Genomic DNA, 17,539 nt, shown 5'->3' on the forward strand with positions numbered 1-17,539 from the left:
CTTCTAGCAGGGTGTGAACTTCCATTGATCTCTGAAGGCTTTTAATGGGATGTTCAGCTTGAGCATTTATGGACCAGCTCTGTTTAATGCATTGCTGCAAGCCACAGATAGTAAATCCTGGGCTTTGTGATTTCAAAGGGAAACATGCATGTCTCTGAGGCTTGCGGCCCATCTACAGTCCCCAGACCTGAAAGAAACATTTAGCCTCTAGATTCCTGTAGCCTTTAGAATGCTTCTTGCTTTCCCCTCTTCTGAGTTTAGAAGGTAAGTTACTTTAATTAGTGTATCATCTAGCTGGCTTGAAGCAAATAAATGACTGTCGTTGCAGGGAGTATGTTTAGCTAAGAAAGATCGACAGCCAGTGCAAGTATTGTGCGTTGTCAGGGAGGAAGTGCCAGCAGTTGTCGCCTATGCTTGCATTGTTTTCCCACTGTACACATGGATCATATGCACACGCGATGGCTTAGTGCTCTGGGTTAGGAGCAAATGTATCTGATCTCATATATGGGAAGTTAGAAATGTTTGTTGACTTCGTACAAAGGCAACTATTTGGGGAACAGGGAGCAACCTGTTTTCTTAGGATAGATAGAAATTATAAGATCAGATATGAAACTGACATGAAGCCCAAACAAGGAAAGCATGCTCGGTCTCTGGACTGAGAACATTCAGGATGTCCATCAAAAAGTAGGAGGGGTGATTTGAAATGGGAAAAATCAGGCAACTTGTCATGAAAGGGATCTCCAAGGGATTCCTAGGAAGGCAGCTCGCTGTCTCTAGGCCTTTTCCCTTCAACTGTACGCCTTCTGGCTGGTTCATAGCGGCATGAAATTACATTAAATTAGAAGACACTTTGGGGTGACATTAATAGCTTGTCTGGCTGGTTTTTCATGGTTCAAGGAGCCATGACTGATTTCTGCTCCGGCTCTGAGATGGAGCTGGAGTTGTCTGAGCACCAGGATTGAGTTCCGTGGAGCTGTCGCTTTTCTCTCCTTCTGTTGACCTTGCACTTGACTTCCTGCTAATCCATTATTCACTCTCCTCCTCATCCTTTCCTTTCTTCTATTCTTCCAAACTAAATCCTAAACCAGAGATCAAGTCGGACGCCATACTGGCTGTTCAACTCTGGGTTCTAGTCTTCTCTTGGGTCCTTGCTAATGAGATATAGAATCTTTGTGACCTGTAACTTCTTCACCCTGTCTAATGGAAAGAGGACACCCCTTCCAGTGCTGTGGGCACTTCAGGGCATTGCCATAGTGCCATAGTGCAGGGTCGGCCTTCTACCACCCCTGTGGGTGGGATTTGTGACAGCTACTTTTATGTCAACCTGATCCAACCTAGGGAAAAGGAACCCTCAGTGGATAAGATGTCCCCACCAGACTTGGCCAGGGGAAAAGCTGTGGTTTGTTTGTTTGTTTGTTTGTTTATTTATTTATTTATTTATTTATTTATTTATTTATCTTGATTGATGATTCCTGTGGTCCTGGGTGCTATAAGAAAGTAAGGTGAGCAAGCAAACTAGTAACCAGCATCCCTCTATGGCTTCTGATTCACTTCTGGCTCCAAGTTCCCACCTCGAGTTCTGGCCCCGACTTTTCTCAGTGATAGATTGTGACCTGGAAGTGGGATAAACCCTTTGCTCATTAGGTTGCATTAGGTCATGCTGTCTTATCACAACAATAGAAACCCACTTAATCTCACTGGGACTCTGTTTTCTCATCTCTGAAATTAGGTTCACGTTGTTTTTACAAGCTATTTGGTAGATGAACTGCTTAGAAAAGTACCTGATACATACTAGGGCTCAATTAATATTTAAACTTTCCTATTATTACTGCTGCTTTCCTTCAGTAAAGATGAGTCGACATATACATATTTTTTTTTCCTTTCTGTCTTTGCCTCCTTCTGCCCACGTTTACAAAGCTCGAATTCCAGTGCTAAATGTTCGGGCTCACATGTCCCATGATGGGGGGGAGTGAGGTTCTCTTTGCTTTTCCTTATGATTTAGTAGATGGGAAGCATATGGAGCCCATGTTGAGCATCATGCCTGGGCCCACTTCTGACTGGTGGTGGGGTCTAGGCAGCCTCTTTCCTTCTCTTGCTCATTTGTCCATGGGGCAGGAGGCTTGCTTTAGATTTGAATAGATGCCCTTGATGCCTTTAACTTTCCTTCGCCTTTTATTTACTTTAAAAAAATTTTTAAAATTACATTTGTGTGTGTGTGTGTGTGTGTGTGTGTCACCTCCCCTTCCTTCCCCTTCTCTCTCCTCCCGTCCCCTCCCCCCCCCTATACTTGCTGTGTAGCTGGTCCTGAATTTGCAATCCTCCTGCTTCAGCCTGTCAAATACTGTGACTGTGGGTGTGTTCTCTCATCATGCTTTAAATAACAAAAGAAACAGGAGCTACAAAGGAAACCATTATATTGAAACACCGTTATTAAAGTACTATATAAATTGTGCTGTGATAAGGTATACATTTCAGTAACAAGTGAAATGACATTACCTTTTTTATTTTCTTTCTTTTTTTTTGTGGCAATATTCAAGTATGTACAACAGTTCTAACATGAGGTAAAAATAACTGAAGTTTCCATGAAGTTACAGATTATCCAAAATACAGCCCTGGCTGTTGACTTATATCACAGCTGGATGATGCCCCCCTCTTCACAGACCTACTGAAAACACCCACGAAGATATTTGCCCCACCCAGGTCATCCTCAGTGGTTCTCCAGTGGGACCACTTGTGATATTTGGGCACATTTTTGGCAGTTTGAGGATACTACTGTGTCCTTCTGTACTGATTGTAAAACAGGTAAACAAGCCCAGAATAAGACAAGTTGCCAGGAATAGACACAGATTACTGAACACATGCTTAGGACAGTCTGGTACTGTCCTAACCTGTCAGTAGCTTTGGTAAGCCCTGCCCTAGGGGAAGGCCCACACTTCTTCCTGCTGCTGCCCCCTATACTGTCTTACCCCTGACCTCTGGCAGCCCTTCTCTCTTTCTGATTTCAGCTTCCTGAGGTCACATTTCTGCTTTCACAGGTCTTTGCCTATTGTAGCTGCACTTTGGAGTACCTCCCCTTTCCATGCAGGTAATGGCTTCCTCTGGGTGATGGATCTATCACTCTGCACTGCCCGACCGTCCCTACTTCTGACTTGCAGTTACTATATAGATTCTGTTGTTCCGACAAACTTGTAAGCTCAGAGAGAGATAGGACCAAGCTACATGGCTAGTGGACATTCAGTGAGTGGATGAATGTCTAAATGATAATGCAACCTGAATGGGGCCAGAGCTGAGCATGTTGATAGCAGTGTGTAGCCCACTCTGTCAGGCAGCTTCCTTTCGAATAGGTAAGCCATGCCTGGAAAGACACCAAGGACACCATTCCCCATGACAGTCATGGCTTCAACGTTCTGCATTTGACACTGCCTTTTCATCAGTCTTATTTATCTGCTTTGTGGGTATCAAGTTGTGGGTGGCTTGAAGCAGCAGTTTCAGATTGACAAGGGGTGAGGAGACAGAGCTTTGTGCTAATGATGAGCAAATGTGAGGGGAAGAGCCAAGGGGGTGAAGGCACTATCTTCTACCCTAAGCCTCATTAGCATTAGCTCAGCATAATACAGGTTGGCTTTGAGCTGTCACAATAGTAGCTCGTCAAATAATGTCCTTGCTATTGATCAGTTAGAAAAGATGTTGTGTCTTGGGTGTGTATATCCTGGGACTTGGAAATTTCAAGGTTCCCAGGTAATCCTGTCACATACCCAACTGTGAGAACTACTGATACCAGTATCTAGGCAGATCGAAGTTACTCATGTTAACATTTCTAACAATGTGATTCAGTATTTCCTGTTTTGGTAATTTAATACTTTTAGCACTTTTATGATTTTTTTATGTCCATAAAATTAGCCCTTGCACTTTGTTCAAGTTTATAACTGTGATATTTAGTATATAACTTTTTGGCAAGTGACCTTGTATGACCTCATTTCCCCACTTCTCTTCAGCTATCACAGAGAAACAGCTGATGGTCCCTCATGTTGGAGGAAGCTGGGAGGAAACCATTTTTCAGATAGTGTGCCTATATAGTACAAATTTAAAACTTCGCCTTGGTTCCCATGCTGCCTCGCCTGCTTGCCAAATCTCCCAGCCTCTTGCTTACCAGGACCAGGAAGAAGAGCCCCAACAGCACCTGAAGGATTTTTAGAAACCTCCTTGTTGTTTTTCTGATTTCCCATGTAGCTATGCATGGCACCATTGTTATAAGGGAGCTGACTAAGATGACATGTCAAGGAACTTTGGGGTCTCTTACGGTCATTTCTGCCCACTACCCAGTATCCTCCCAGCATTCATACATGCTTTCTGTTCCCCTGCAGTATGTTTCCGAAAAGTACTGAAAGGTTGTGACTACCAGTCACGCTCGTGAATGATTGCTCTCTGCTAATGTTTTAACTGCAAGAGCTGAAAATGAAACATGCTGTCGTAAACCACTATATGGCTAGCACCTAAACCTCCTTCTTAAGAATCAGTTCCGGGATGCTTAGGACCCAGCAAGTTAGCCAGTGAGTAGGTAGGCTTTGCTCTAGAACAGTGCACTGGGTAAAGTAACACCCAAGACCAGAGTCTAAATGTAGAATTTGAGGTTACTCTATTCGTTTAAAGAAGAAATACTAGAGTAGGCAGATACTATGCAAATGATGCGGATAACCTAAGCCTCCCATTTCTTCAATGTGTACACACATATCAGAGTATTAGGGCTCAGGGTGCTGTCCTGTGTGCATCGTTAGAGTGAGAATCTGGGCTGGAGTCTCCCAAATACCAGAAAACTTACCAAAACCAAACACAAGCCAAAGTGGATTAACAGTCGACAACAGGGCTAGTGTTGCACTTCTCTGATAGAATAGTTGTTTGGTACAGGCTAGACCCTGAGTTTATCTCCAGCCAGAAGACAGCAAAAGGGTTGTCAAGAGATGTTTGTGGGAGATTTATAAGTGAAAATTAATTTTTATGTTGTCAAATCTAGGAAATGTGGTTGAAAACCCCATCTTATGACCATTTGGCAGATAGGCAAAATTTTAATTTCTAATATTTATCTTAGGATGATCCAAAAGTCAGTTTCTGTTCTCTCTCTTTCTCCTTCCCTCCCTCTTTCTTTTTCTTTCTCTCTCCCTCTCTCCCTCTCTGAATTACTCATGTTTTAGAGATTACTGTAAAGAATGGAGTTTTGTGACAGTTTGTATTTGAGTCTCAGCATTTCTGTTCCTCTAATAAATTTTCGTAAACATGGAAGCTAGGCAGGAACTTAGAGGCTGTCTTATTATCGGACTGCACAGGATAATCGGGACTGCCGAACCCTGGGCTGGCATCTCAGCTGTCCGTCAAAGTGAGGCCAGAGCCAAGCAGCTGTGCAGAAACCTGAGTTTCTGATTCTAAATTGAACATGTTTTTCTTTACTTCAGAGTAAACACTTATAGTTATATAGTTAGTACCTTAGGTCGGTGTCTTCAAAAACTGGTTTGAACTTAACTTGGGAGTATAAATAGTACCCAGGAGGGTCCTGTATCTGCCACTAGGGGTCAGAAGCAATAGGAACAGAAAGGAAAGACAACTAAGAGGAGGACTAATCCCAAGATGGGCAAATGACCTCCTTTGTGCTGGGGGACTTGAGAAACACCACAATGTTTCTGAGCTGTCACAGTAGGCAGTCAGAGTGAGACTCTTTACCAACATCTGTGGTCTAAGGACGTTCAAAAGCTTTCCTACTTGTATTTATAGCTGAAAGATATACTGACAGGAGAATAAGGGCTCCTAGAATAATACTTCTTCCATACAGGGAAACTGAGTCACTGGGGAGGTGGAGGAATCTGGGTGGGTCACTAGCAGCTTCTACATGCACACTCAGGAAAAGAATAAGAGCTAAGTTGCTAGACATCTGCTGTTCCCATAATGCTACTCACCTGGGCTGGGTTTTATTTATATGCCCAGTGTTCTTCCAAGGGAAGAGACTGGCCAGGAAGAAAGGAAGTAGGAGACTTCCAACAGACGATGTTATTCATCTTTCCAGAGCTTTTCTCTCCAGTTCTCTTAGGTGGGTGCTAACTGCTACATCCACGGACTGCTGGCAGGTCCTAGAGGGGATTAATGAGGGGAAGGCGGTTAGGTCGGGGGCTTGCTCCCTTAGATTTCTCACCATCATACTGACAAATGACAACGCATCTGGAAGCTACAGAATCCGTCATACAGCTTTCTGATACAGCTGTGCTCTGTAGGTTTCTATACCTCTCTCTCTCCTGCTCCAGCCCTAAGCTATGTCTTGCTCCGTGATTGGCTTCCTAAGCTCCGTTGTAAATCACACCTCATAAACTCCTGTAGTTGTGCATTCAAGTTGTCATCTGTTTCCTGCTGAGGCCCTTACTAAAGCACCATCTCATCTCGGAGGTCTTGTGCTTCCTAACCACTTGGGTGAAATGGGACAGCCAGAGACATTAGGAAGAAAATGATAAGCTATCCTTGAGCTTCTAGGATACCCAGCATTTAGGATGTCTTACCATATAGGAAGGTGTCCTATCCCAAAAGATATTTCGAATAGGTGACTTAAATTGTATTAGAATGCTTTCTCTGTGGGAAGCCCTGTATGAGTATGATTGAAAATTTGAAACTCTGCCTTACGATGACTGTCCATACAGCTAATTATAATGTACTTAACCATATAAGATGAAAAATATGCAATGTAGGGAGACAGAAGGTACAGCGCATCTGTCCATCTAGAAATTCCAGGCTTATCTTGTATATTCTAATTTTAGATGAGTATGTATTTTTCTCTTTAGTTCTCGAAGTTTCCCATCCACCTAGCGAGCTATAATCCCCTCTCTGAGAGTTTTTAAAAGCTGCTGTGAAAGACATCTCAAGCACCTAGAAAAGGCTCTCCAGCAGTAGAAAAGGCTCACTCTGCAGGGACCCTCGTGATGCAGGCGCTTGGTGGACTCAGTAATGAATAGTACTTGGTTTGTGCTTTTAAGGAAATCACAATATGTTGGGAAAATAGAAGTCTAAACAAGTGATTATCATATGAATTATAAAGTACTCTTTGCTTATCGTGGGCTCTATGTGTATCTAAGTGAGGGTATATTTAAGTAGGTTCTTTTTTCTTCCACCCTTCTCTATCTTTTTTCTCTTCCAACCCCCTAACAATAGATAAGGGAGAAAAAAGGATGGCGAGAAAAGGAAAGAGATCCCTGAATAAAGTCAGGGGTCAGAAAGGGGACCCGCATTATCCTTAGACAACCTCCTGCTGATCAGGGGCATCGAGTTCCTTGAAATAAGTTTGGTCTTCACCATTAAAATATCTAATTCCTTCTTCATTTTCTTTGTGCATGACTACTTAACAAACCGTGACCCATAGCGACCAAAACCAATCCACACCACTCTCTGTGCCCTAGCATTCATAAACCCTCTAGAAAGTCCAGAATTCCAAACATCGCACAATCACAGAAACTATCTGCAGCTGGCAAAATCACCCGTGCCAGACAGAGCACGAGGCAAATCTAGCTGCCATGGGCAGTCTGAAGCAGCCATATCCCACGCCTGGGGTTAAAGTGAAAATATATTCTTAAAACATTTCCGCGTTTTAAAAAGAAAACTAAAATTCAGAAATTGTCGCTACACTTAAGTCTGTGAGGAAAAGGCAATGAGGTTGGTGAGTGACAGGAAATCCATGAGTTGGGTTTGGAAGGAGAGCAGAGAAGGCAGGAGAATGAAGGGGAAGAGAGGGACTGTTGCATTGCCTAATGGTTTTGCGATGGAGTCAGAGACATGATTTAGCCCAGAGCTGGGTAGCCTTTGGAGGACTGCCTGGACTTGAGGCCAAAGATAAAATGGTAATCTAATTGCTTATTATCATTTAGAATGATATGGATTGTGCACACTCTAAAAATATTAGAGATACGTAAACAAACTGAAAACTATTTGAAAAAAATCATCGGACATTTAGTGAGAAACATAGTGTGTCATCTTGCAGCAATGCTCTAAATATAGTGTCATCATTGTGTGTGACTTTTTTATTTAATTTAATTTATGTATGTGTGTGTATGAATTCATGTATATGTGTGTATATGAATTATGTATATGTGTGTGTGCATGTGCACACGTGTGCATTGTATGTATGTGTGTGTATGTGTGTGTGTGTGTGTGTGTGTGTGTGTGTGTGTGTATGTGTGTGAATACACCTATGAAGGCAAAAGAATGATGTTGGATCCCCTAGAGCAGAAGTTATTGTATCAGCTGATCTGGTGCTCAAATTACCCTGGGGACCTTGGGAAAAACAGCAGATTTTTCTCTTCTCTTTTTCTTTCTGATGGCCTAAATGCACTTTCACCGGTACCTTGAACTTGCATCAGTTCTCCATTACTGAGTCTGCTGTTCCTGCTCATAGCTTATCTGCCATGTGTCTGACCTCCATACTGGCATAGCTCAAACAGCGTGGCCTCCTTCTCCTTTCTCTCCTCCATTTTCCTCTTCCAGGCACCTCCTGAGATTTATAGCTTTGCTGCCCAGGGGATTTTCCTTTTTAACCCTATTACGAAGGTCTCCAGGCTTCCTTTCTGAGTCCATTCTTATTTTATTAATGAGACTTAGATCCTGATTTGCCCCATAACTTGATCAGATGTCCTGGAGCTCAAGCGCCAAGTTCTAGAATTGCACTCGGGCTCCGTGCCCTGCAGGGACTCGTCTGTGTCTCCTTCCTTTTCTCATCCGTTGCTCTGGACTTTCACTGCTTTCTCCCTCTCTTGCTTTGTACCCAAGCACACCAAAACTTACTGGCTCAGAACAACAGCCGGCTTTTCAGGTGTCTGTGGATTGACTGGTCTCAGCTGGACAACACGGCTCCCTGAGAGACTGAAGCAGTTGCCATTCTTTGTGGTTGGAGTGTTTGCGATGACTCACAGAACATGAGCAGTTGAGTTTAGCGATGACCTCAGCTAGCCTGTCTATGGTCTTTTCTCGATACTCTCTCCATGCAGAATGGACAGATCATGGAAGGGGCACGCAGTGTGTTAAGGAGAACCATTGTAAAGTGCAAAAGCAGAAGCTATTACTAGTGTCCTAAAGAGAGGAAGTCCTGGATGACAAGTCCCATTGCATTCGGAAGGTCACCCTAGCCGTAGAGCCGGGTTTGAGAAGAGAAGCTTTTTTTTTTTCCTGGATACCTAGTTTTCTATGTCTTTTAGTATCCACTATGATCCACTCTGGAAACTTTAAGTTAAGTGTTAATCACCAATTGTCTGTGGCCACTGTGTCTTAGTTTAAATGCTCTCAAGACACACTGGTGTTTGTTTCTGTCTGCCCAGCACTCATCTGTGGTTCAGAGGGGGCAGTTGTGTGCTACGGAGGGCTTTTGTTTTATTTCAAGGCACTTATGGTAGGCATGTTATTTCAAAAGAGCCACAATCAATGTTGGCAGATGAGTGGGGCAATTCACACACTGAGGATTATTTGAAAGAACTCTCACTGTCTGCCCATCCAACTCAACATTCTTTTACTAGGCCAGAAAGCCCCACCTGACTCTTCTTGTTTCTAACTTTCCCTCAGCCATTACCTTTCTCACTGTCCAGGAGTTGTTATTATTATTGTTATTGTTGTTGTTTTAAGTTTTGTTATTTTATTTTACTTCATCTTTGGGGACAACATCTTATTATTCACAGACTGGCTTTGAACGTAGCATCCTCCTGCCTCAGCCACTCCTGCGCTGGGATGACAGGCATAAAGCACAATTGCAATCTTTTTCTTCTTTTTACCCAGTGTCCTTTTCTGCCCCTGAGAAAAAGGCTCTCTTCATTTTGTGCTTTGGTCTGCCTGGCAACTTCTAACTGATGTCTTTGCTCTAAGTGCAAATCCCACTTCCTGAGAGGAGCTGTAGGCTCTACCTGTCCTCTGCCCCAGGCTCTAGAGGAATGGGGCTGCCCTCTTCCGGCTTAGGCACTCACAAGTATTTATCTATGTCAATTAAAAATAGCAGGCAGTTGCCTTGAAAAACAAAGGGTTAATGGAGGACTAATCACCTTGAAAACTTAGGAGTCCTCTCCCTTAGGGAACATGAGGACTTAGTTTCTTGGGTGACCCCTGCCATTGGAGGTGGTCAATGACATCTTGCCCCGAGGAACATGATACAAAAGGATGGAGAAAGCATGCTGTTCCGTGTGGCAGAGATCCCTGGTTGGAATGTAAGTCGTTGGACTAAAGGCCATCATTGTCCCTTTTTGCTTTTGTAACCCTGTGGCCTCAGGTCTAATCCCTGAGATCGCACTGATGATGGGCCAGTGATGATCAGTATCCCATAACTTCTCATTCCATTTCCAGTGAGAGTCCCATGAAGCCAGTGATTTGTTTGATTATGAGCTAAAAATACTGGTTTGGTTACGATTTCGGATGTCATGTGCCTGGGAGTCCACTCTTAAGAGACAAGCCCAGGTGTAAGTTTTGTTCTTCTGTAGAATGGTCTTTGTCTAAAACGAACATGAGTGGATGAATCAAAATGGCACTTGTGGGGGTGGGGCACAGAAAGATGCAGTAGGAAGTGACTGTGATTCTATCTTCCCCAAAGACGATGAGTAAATTCTTAGGGATTTTAAGTCTCTATTTAAAATAAGTAATTTATTAACAGTGCATTGTGTGCAAGGGGTGCAGTAAAGAAACCACCAAAATGGCCACTCCACTCCATGATGGGGGGTTTGTTTATGAGAGACAGGGGGGGGGAGAGAGAGAGAGAGAGAGAGAGAGAGAGAGAGAGAGAGAGAGAGAGAGAGCGAGCGCAGACATGTTTGGAAGAATGCAGAGCAGAGAGGAAAAAAAAGCAGACTGGACGTGGCCAAGGCTATCTGCAAGGGAAGGAAGAACAGTGAGAAAAACAAGAGAGAAAAGAGAACAGCGGGTTATAAGAAGGATGGCCTGAGGGGAGGGAAGCTGTGAACTGGAGAGGTCCAGGAGTTTAGGGTACCGGGGGACGTGAGAAACGCTAGGATGCTAGCTTGGGGTCTTTGAAGGCAAGCATGAAGGTTGATGTGTAACCACAGGTATATTTCAATGGAGAGCCATATGCCCCTTATGCCCAAAGCAAGGAAAATAACTTTTCGGCAGATGGGAACCCATTTCATAAGTTCCTGAGGAATGTTGGTTTTTGTCTAACTACCAAAATCCTTCTGCAGTTCAGCTTGAGCTAAGGCAAGACTGTATTTTTCGGACATCACTGCCTAAGACCTAACATGTATGAAATGCTCTGCTGTGTTGGTGGAGCATGTAAAGTGAATACCAGCTGTCATGTGTTCTTTAACGAATACCTGCTCATCAGCGCAGAAGGGACCTGTGGTGTAGGACCTGAGTAGAGCATTTTGTAGAGGCCAGAATGTGAGCAGAGGGCATGCATACGTGCATTGAAGAAAAGTTGTGCAAGAGAGGGAGGAGAGGGCTTTCTAGGCTGGGAGAGTATTATTTAAGAGACCTAAAGTGACAGAATGCCCATTTCCAATGTCAATGAAGGAATATGGAGAGGAAAGGGAGCTATAGTTGGCCGGCTATAGAAAGCTCCTTTGGAGACAGGGTACAGAGACTGAGTGTTGGCATTGTATCATAAAATAAGTGAGTCAGGTCATCATTTTCTCTCCAGTTTTGGTAAGGTAAATTTGGGGAGATGAGGCCAGAGCTATCAGTACCACTTGGGATATGGATACCACTCTGCCACAGTGGGTGGCATTAGAACAGGGAGAGGGAAGAGAGGGACGGGAGGGAAAGAGACAAGGGAAAATGGAGAGACTGAAAACAGGAATATGAACATGTTTGGATTCTCAGTGGGAAGAGAGAGATGTGCATGGTCACTGGTGCCCAGGCTGGCTGGGTTTGTCGACAGAATAGAGTGAAGAGCCATAAAGTAGTGTATAACCATAAATCACAGGACTTATGGCCCAGGGAGCACACATTTGGAGCTTTATCGAGCATTTCGTTAGTCAGCTTCCTTTCTCTAGACAAATCCCCAAGACTACCTACAGCTTAGAAGAAGGAGAGTTTGACTGGGGTCAGAGTGCCCTGTTTAGTCCCATGGTCACTTAGTTCCCTTGTCTTTGTTTTGGCTAGTCAGAAAGTCAAGACCAGGAGTGTTTGCTGAGAAGCTGCTCTCCTGTAACATCTGGGAAATAGAGGAACCAACAATGTCACATATCTCCCTTGGTGGCACATCCTCAACCACATAACCTCCTTTTGCTTGGTTCCACTATTTTCATTATTACCAAGCCGAGGACCGAGCCCTAAACACAGAAACTCTTGGGTGATGCCCAAGACAGAAGCCAAAGCAGTATTTAGCAGAGAAAAAGGAAACAAAACTAAAATTTAACAAACAAAACCAATGCCTGTCTTCCAATGCCAGCATCCAGTTCATCAGTATATGATTCTGTTTGACACTGAGCATGCGTCCCAAAGGCAGCCAGTTGGTATTGCCTTCACCACTGCCCTCTGGTCTAACCCCTGCTTTCCTTTGGATTCTATAGGAGCCTGCTGGCTAGTTTCTCTGTGAGTGCTGAAAACCATTTGAGAGGATTCTCAACAAAGCACCCTGGGTGAGTCTTTATAAATATGTCCAATAATGTCCTTCTTCTCTGAACCTGCAGTGGCTTCTTGCTTCTTTCAGAATGGAAGCCAGAACCCTAACAAGGGTCTCGTGGGCTGGCATGGTCCCTTCCTTGTAGCCTCTGACTTCATCTGGTATTACCCACTTTGTTCATGCCCTGCTGTCTACCCTTGCCAAATGCTGTTACTTACTCCTGCCCGTCATGGGGCCTTTGCACACTCTTTCATCGACGGAGTCACTTTCTTCACAATACCATTAGATTGATGATCTAACCTCCTTGAAATTTCTGCCATGTGGAATCCTATTTCACTTTCCTGTTTTAATACTACAACCCTTGAGATTTATAGTCCTACCTTTAGGATCTTCTGGTATCCAGACCGTATTCTTCTGTCGGTGCTTGCTCCAGGAAGAAGTTCCATGCGAGTAGGGGAGGTTCAAGGGAGGTTCATGTCAGTATCATCACTAGGGCATGAGGTGTGGGTCAAGTATGCAGGAAGCATTTGTTCCCAGATGCACCATCGTCATTTAGAGATGTCTTATTGATTGGACTTGTGATTTTCTTGATATCAGCTGTCGGCAGTTATCTTTATATCCAGATAGTGTCTTTGCTCAATCAATGTTGGTTAGTGGATACAATTGGAAGTTTGAAATCACAGCCTTTGGTTCTATGGGGTTCCAGAAAGTTTCCTTACTGAATAGACCATTTAAGGAACGTCAGAGAAGAAGAGCTGTGGTGTTACGTACCTGTAATCCCAGTGCTTAGGGGTTGGAGGCAGGAGGATTAGAAGTTTAAGGTCACCCATCCTCAACTGCACTGCAGGTTTGAGGAGAGTCTGGGCTATAAGAGAATATGGTTTTAAGGCAAAACAGCAAACAAACAAAACCCAAAATGTTAGATCTGAGCCAGCATGACAATGTCTCAAAAAAATATATTCAAAACAAAAATGGGACTAGAAATGACTGGGTGAACAGGAGGAGAGTAATTTGGTTCAGTTAGCTGAGCTTTCACTGTGAACGGCAGACGCCACACAGCAGTTTGGCATCTCTTTCATCATTATTATGATGATTATTAATTGGATGCTCTTTCAAAATTTGGGACTTTCAGCTTGCAGCTGATGCCTGAGGAGATTATGCTGTTCAGGGTGCAGAAATTGCTGGGGCTGACTGGAACTATTCATGGCCAATTAAGGAACAGCATTGGCAAGAAACTGGGGGTGGATGCAGTTGTGCATTGTGGGAGTTCTAGCCGCTGTGGTTCCTGTGCTGGGCATTCGCTGGCCGGGCTTCCTTCTGTAGCAGGGATGTTGGTCCTCCTACCTGGCAAAACATTTATAAATGAAAATAACGAACAACTGTGAGGGATTTAACTTTGTGGAGAGAAAAGAGAGAACAAAGTCAAGAAATCACTTTTATTTGCAAAGCTTTGCATGAGAGGCCTTCAGAAGACTGCCTTTGTTTAATTTTGGTATCGGTTTTCTTTCTTCCCAGGGGATGGAGATGGTTTTTGAAAGAATGCATGCAGAAAATCAGGCTGTGGGAGGACAAAAATGAATTTTGGAACATTTCCAAAGGATAGAATTTCCCCTGAGAAGCACTCAGGGTTCCTGCACTGAAGGCCTGTCACAAAAGGGAGTGTCAGTCACAGAGCATGCCTGCTGTCTCATTCCTGACATAGCTAGTGGCCAGTTGTGTGGGCTTATACTTTTACATGGAGTTTTAAAAAGGATTTCAGATGGAAGGGAAATAAGACACACACGCGTGTGCGCACGCGCACACATATGCACACACAAACACACATGCACACACCATTGCACACACATGAACACAGGCATGTTAGTACACAGTGGGGCAGGGTGTGTGTTTGGGAGAATAATGAAGCAGTGGTTGGAAGTGCCTTTTCTTAATTTTAGATTTGAAGGGTTAAACTGATTGTGAGATGTTTTGGATCTTCCTAAGTGCAGCTTCCTGTGCAGCCCTTGTTTTTAGATACAATGAATGGGCGTGAGGTGCTGCAAAGGAAAGTTCAAATGAAATCAGTCCTGGACTGAAGGAACTCCCATTCAGAGCCTGCCCCACATGTGGCCCATACATATACAGCCACCCAATTAGACAAGATGGATGAAGCAAAGAAGTACAGACCGACAGGAGCCGGATGTAGATCGCTCCTGAGAGACACAGCCAGAATACAGCAAACGCAGAGGCGAATGCCAGCAGCAAACCACTGAACTGAGAATAGGACCCCCGTTGAAGGAATCAGAGAAAGGACTGGAAGAGATTGAAGGGGCTCGAGACCCCATATGTACAACAATGCCAAGCAACCAGAGCTTCCAGGGACTAAGCCACTACCTAAAGACTATACATGGACTGACCCTGGACTCTGACCTCATAGGTAGCAATGAATATCCTAGTAAGAGCACCAGTGGAAGGGGAAGCCCTGGGTCCTGCTAAGACTGAACCCCCAGTGAACTAGACTGTTGGGGGGAGGGCGGCAATGGGGGGAGGGTTGGGAGGGGAACACCCATAAGGAAGGGGAGGGGGGAGGGGATGTTTGCCCGGAAACCAAAGAATTATTATTAAGTATTAAATAAATTAAAAAAAAAGGAAAAAAAAAAAGAAATCAGTCCTGGAGAACAAGGCTGCAGGTATGCACAGCGAGGAGTTCTTCCCTCAAGTGCACGCTGCCCGTCTGTAGGGTCTTGAAGTAGACAGCACCTGTTCCATCTCTCCCTGCAAGCACCCGGTTTTTCGGCTCTCGGACACCTTGTGTTTGCACTAATTTTTTGTCTCTCTGTTTAAAGATGACATCTTCCTTCATGACTGGAGTATGGAATTGTGTGTCCAGGGCGGAAGTAGAAATATTTCTCTGGTGACTTTCAGTGACATGAAGCAAAAAGTCCAAGCCACTGGGCTCTGAGAGTCTTTCTCTGTGTGTCCTTCACGATATTATCAGGAGTCTGGAAGCGACAAATGGTTTACAATATTTCTCTCCGGAAAATAAAAGGAGTATTTTTTTCCCAACTAGGAAAATGTATGGTCATATCCTGTTTTTGTTTTTTTGAATGTCTTTTAGGTCTTTGATAAGTAACCTAAATCTTAAAAAATGTGGGTTTAGCTCCTGAAAAGGTGGCTCAGTAGGACAGAGCACACGTAGGACAGAGCACACGCCGCTCGTCTAGAGGAGCCTGGTGCAGTTCTGAGTGGGTCACAACTGCCTGAAATTCTCCTCCCAAGAGACATGCAGGGCCCTTTCTGGCCTCTGCAAGAACTGAAAATGTGTAAGCCTGCCTAAACACACACACATGCACGCATGCACACATACACACACACACACACACACACACACACGCACACATGTACACACGCACGCACGCTCACGTGCATGCACATAATAGAAATGGAACAAAATCAAATCTTTCAGAAAGTCTAATTCTTTAGTCTTTCTAAATTCACAGTGGTCACATTGGCTGACTGAGGCAGGGAGTCTTTCCATCGTCGGTGCCTCTCACTCCCCAGTGAGTTGCTGACTAATGTTAGTACATATCTGTTCCTGGGGCTGTGCAGGATAAAGAGAGGACACTCAGAAACTTCAGTCGTATTTGTATTCTGTATCCATTTCACTACTGCCCCTTTCTCCCTGTAGCTACATACTTTGCCCACTGAGTGCTCATTGTTTATCTCTGAATCCCCTACTGTGAGTGGAATAAGTGCGGACCCCTCTCAGTATGCAGGCAGCACCAAATGGCAGTGTTTTATAGTAGGAAACTATGAATGCCAGGTCAGTTCTGTCAGGTGGTCTTACAGCGTGGTCTGAGGGCCCCAGTAGAAGCTTTGGAGAAATACCACCTCAAGCAGTACATGAAGAACAAACGAAGCTTTATGAATCCTGCTTCTGTTGAGATTTGTGTATGACTAAGTGCTGGGGACTTTGCAGAAGAAATTCCACGTTGTACAGGCCACACTTTATGCCAGGGTTGTTGTTCTGGACTCTGCTAATTTCGAGCACCGGAAATTGAAGTCTGAGTGTCAAAGTGTAGTGGATGTTTCTGTGGACCAGCTTTTATGGTGCCACCTTGTGGCTACTGAGCATGTGGGGGTTTGGTGTCCCCTAGGCGCAGCCAGCAGGGAAGCTGCAAGTGCTGGATGAACTTTCACACCTTGAGGGGACTCCTGCTGATTCAGAGGGGCATGAGCCATGATTTCAGGTTCACGTCACGTGTGACCAAACTCTGGAGGGTTTCGGAGCAGAAGCTCCAGGACCATTTGATGGAAGCACACGTAGTGCACACAGGGTAGGAGTCAGGGAGTGAGGGGAGGCAGTGGATGGTGAGCCTGTGTCGGGTAATCAAAGACATGTGGGGATATTGAAATTGTAGAGGTTATTGGAGCAGATAGTAGCACCGTCTGTGGATTTTAAATACTTGGTCGTTTACCCTTAAATTCTAATCATGTGCGATTATAAGCACAAAGTTTTGTGATGTCAGAGTGCTTGTGGGGTGGTTTTCGTTGTTTTTGTTTCGAAGGGCCCATTTGCCATCTTGGAGGAGAACATAAGATTCATGGTCTAGGTGGCCGCAGCGACGATGGCGACTGCTGTGTACTTGGAGCACTATCTGGACAGCACTGAGAACCTTCCCCGTGAACTTGAGAGGAACTTCCAGCTGATGCGAGAGCCGGACCAGAGATCAGAAGATAAGAAAGCAGAGACGGACGTCCTGGCTGCAGAGTGTCTTTCCACCTTGAAGACTTTCATCAGCCCAGCGTGTGGAGCACCCCCAGAAGATCCAGGGCGCCTACAGCAAGTACAAGAAGTGCAGTGATGGCAAGGTGCTGCTGGCCAGGCTGACCTACGAGGTGGTGGATAAGCATATCCGAAGGCCTGATGCTGACCTGACATGCTTTGAGGCTGACCTGAAGGACAGGAGGGATGGAAGTGGCTTT

At 44.5% G+C, this 17,539-nt stretch overlaps 1 protein-coding gene across 16 annotated transcripts in view; it reads left to right on the forward strand.

The window, feature by feature from the left end:
* The window catches only part of Plcb4 (phospholipase C, beta 4), a 369,409-nt gene that overhangs the window by 75,183 nt on the left and 276,687 nt on the right, over positions 1–17,539 (forward strand). For 11 of the 16 annotated variants that reach the window (XM_063283131.1, XM_006235085.5, XM_039104325.2 and 8 more), the window contains exon 2: positions 12,522–12,590. The exons of the other annotated variants lie outside the window; for them this stretch is intronic. The gene's annotated coding sequence lies outside the window, so the exon portion shown is untranslated. The remainder of the gene's footprint in view (positions 1–12,521; positions 12,591–17,539) is intronic. 16 annotated transcript variants of the gene reach the window in all.

The sequence above is a fragment of the Rattus norvegicus genome, chromosome 3, assembly GCF_036323735.1.
Source record: "Rattus norvegicus strain BN/NHsdMcwi chromosome 3, GRCr8, whole genome shotgun sequence".
Lineage (NCBI taxonomy): Eukaryota > Metazoa > Chordata > Mammalia > Rodentia > Muridae > Rattus > Rattus norvegicus.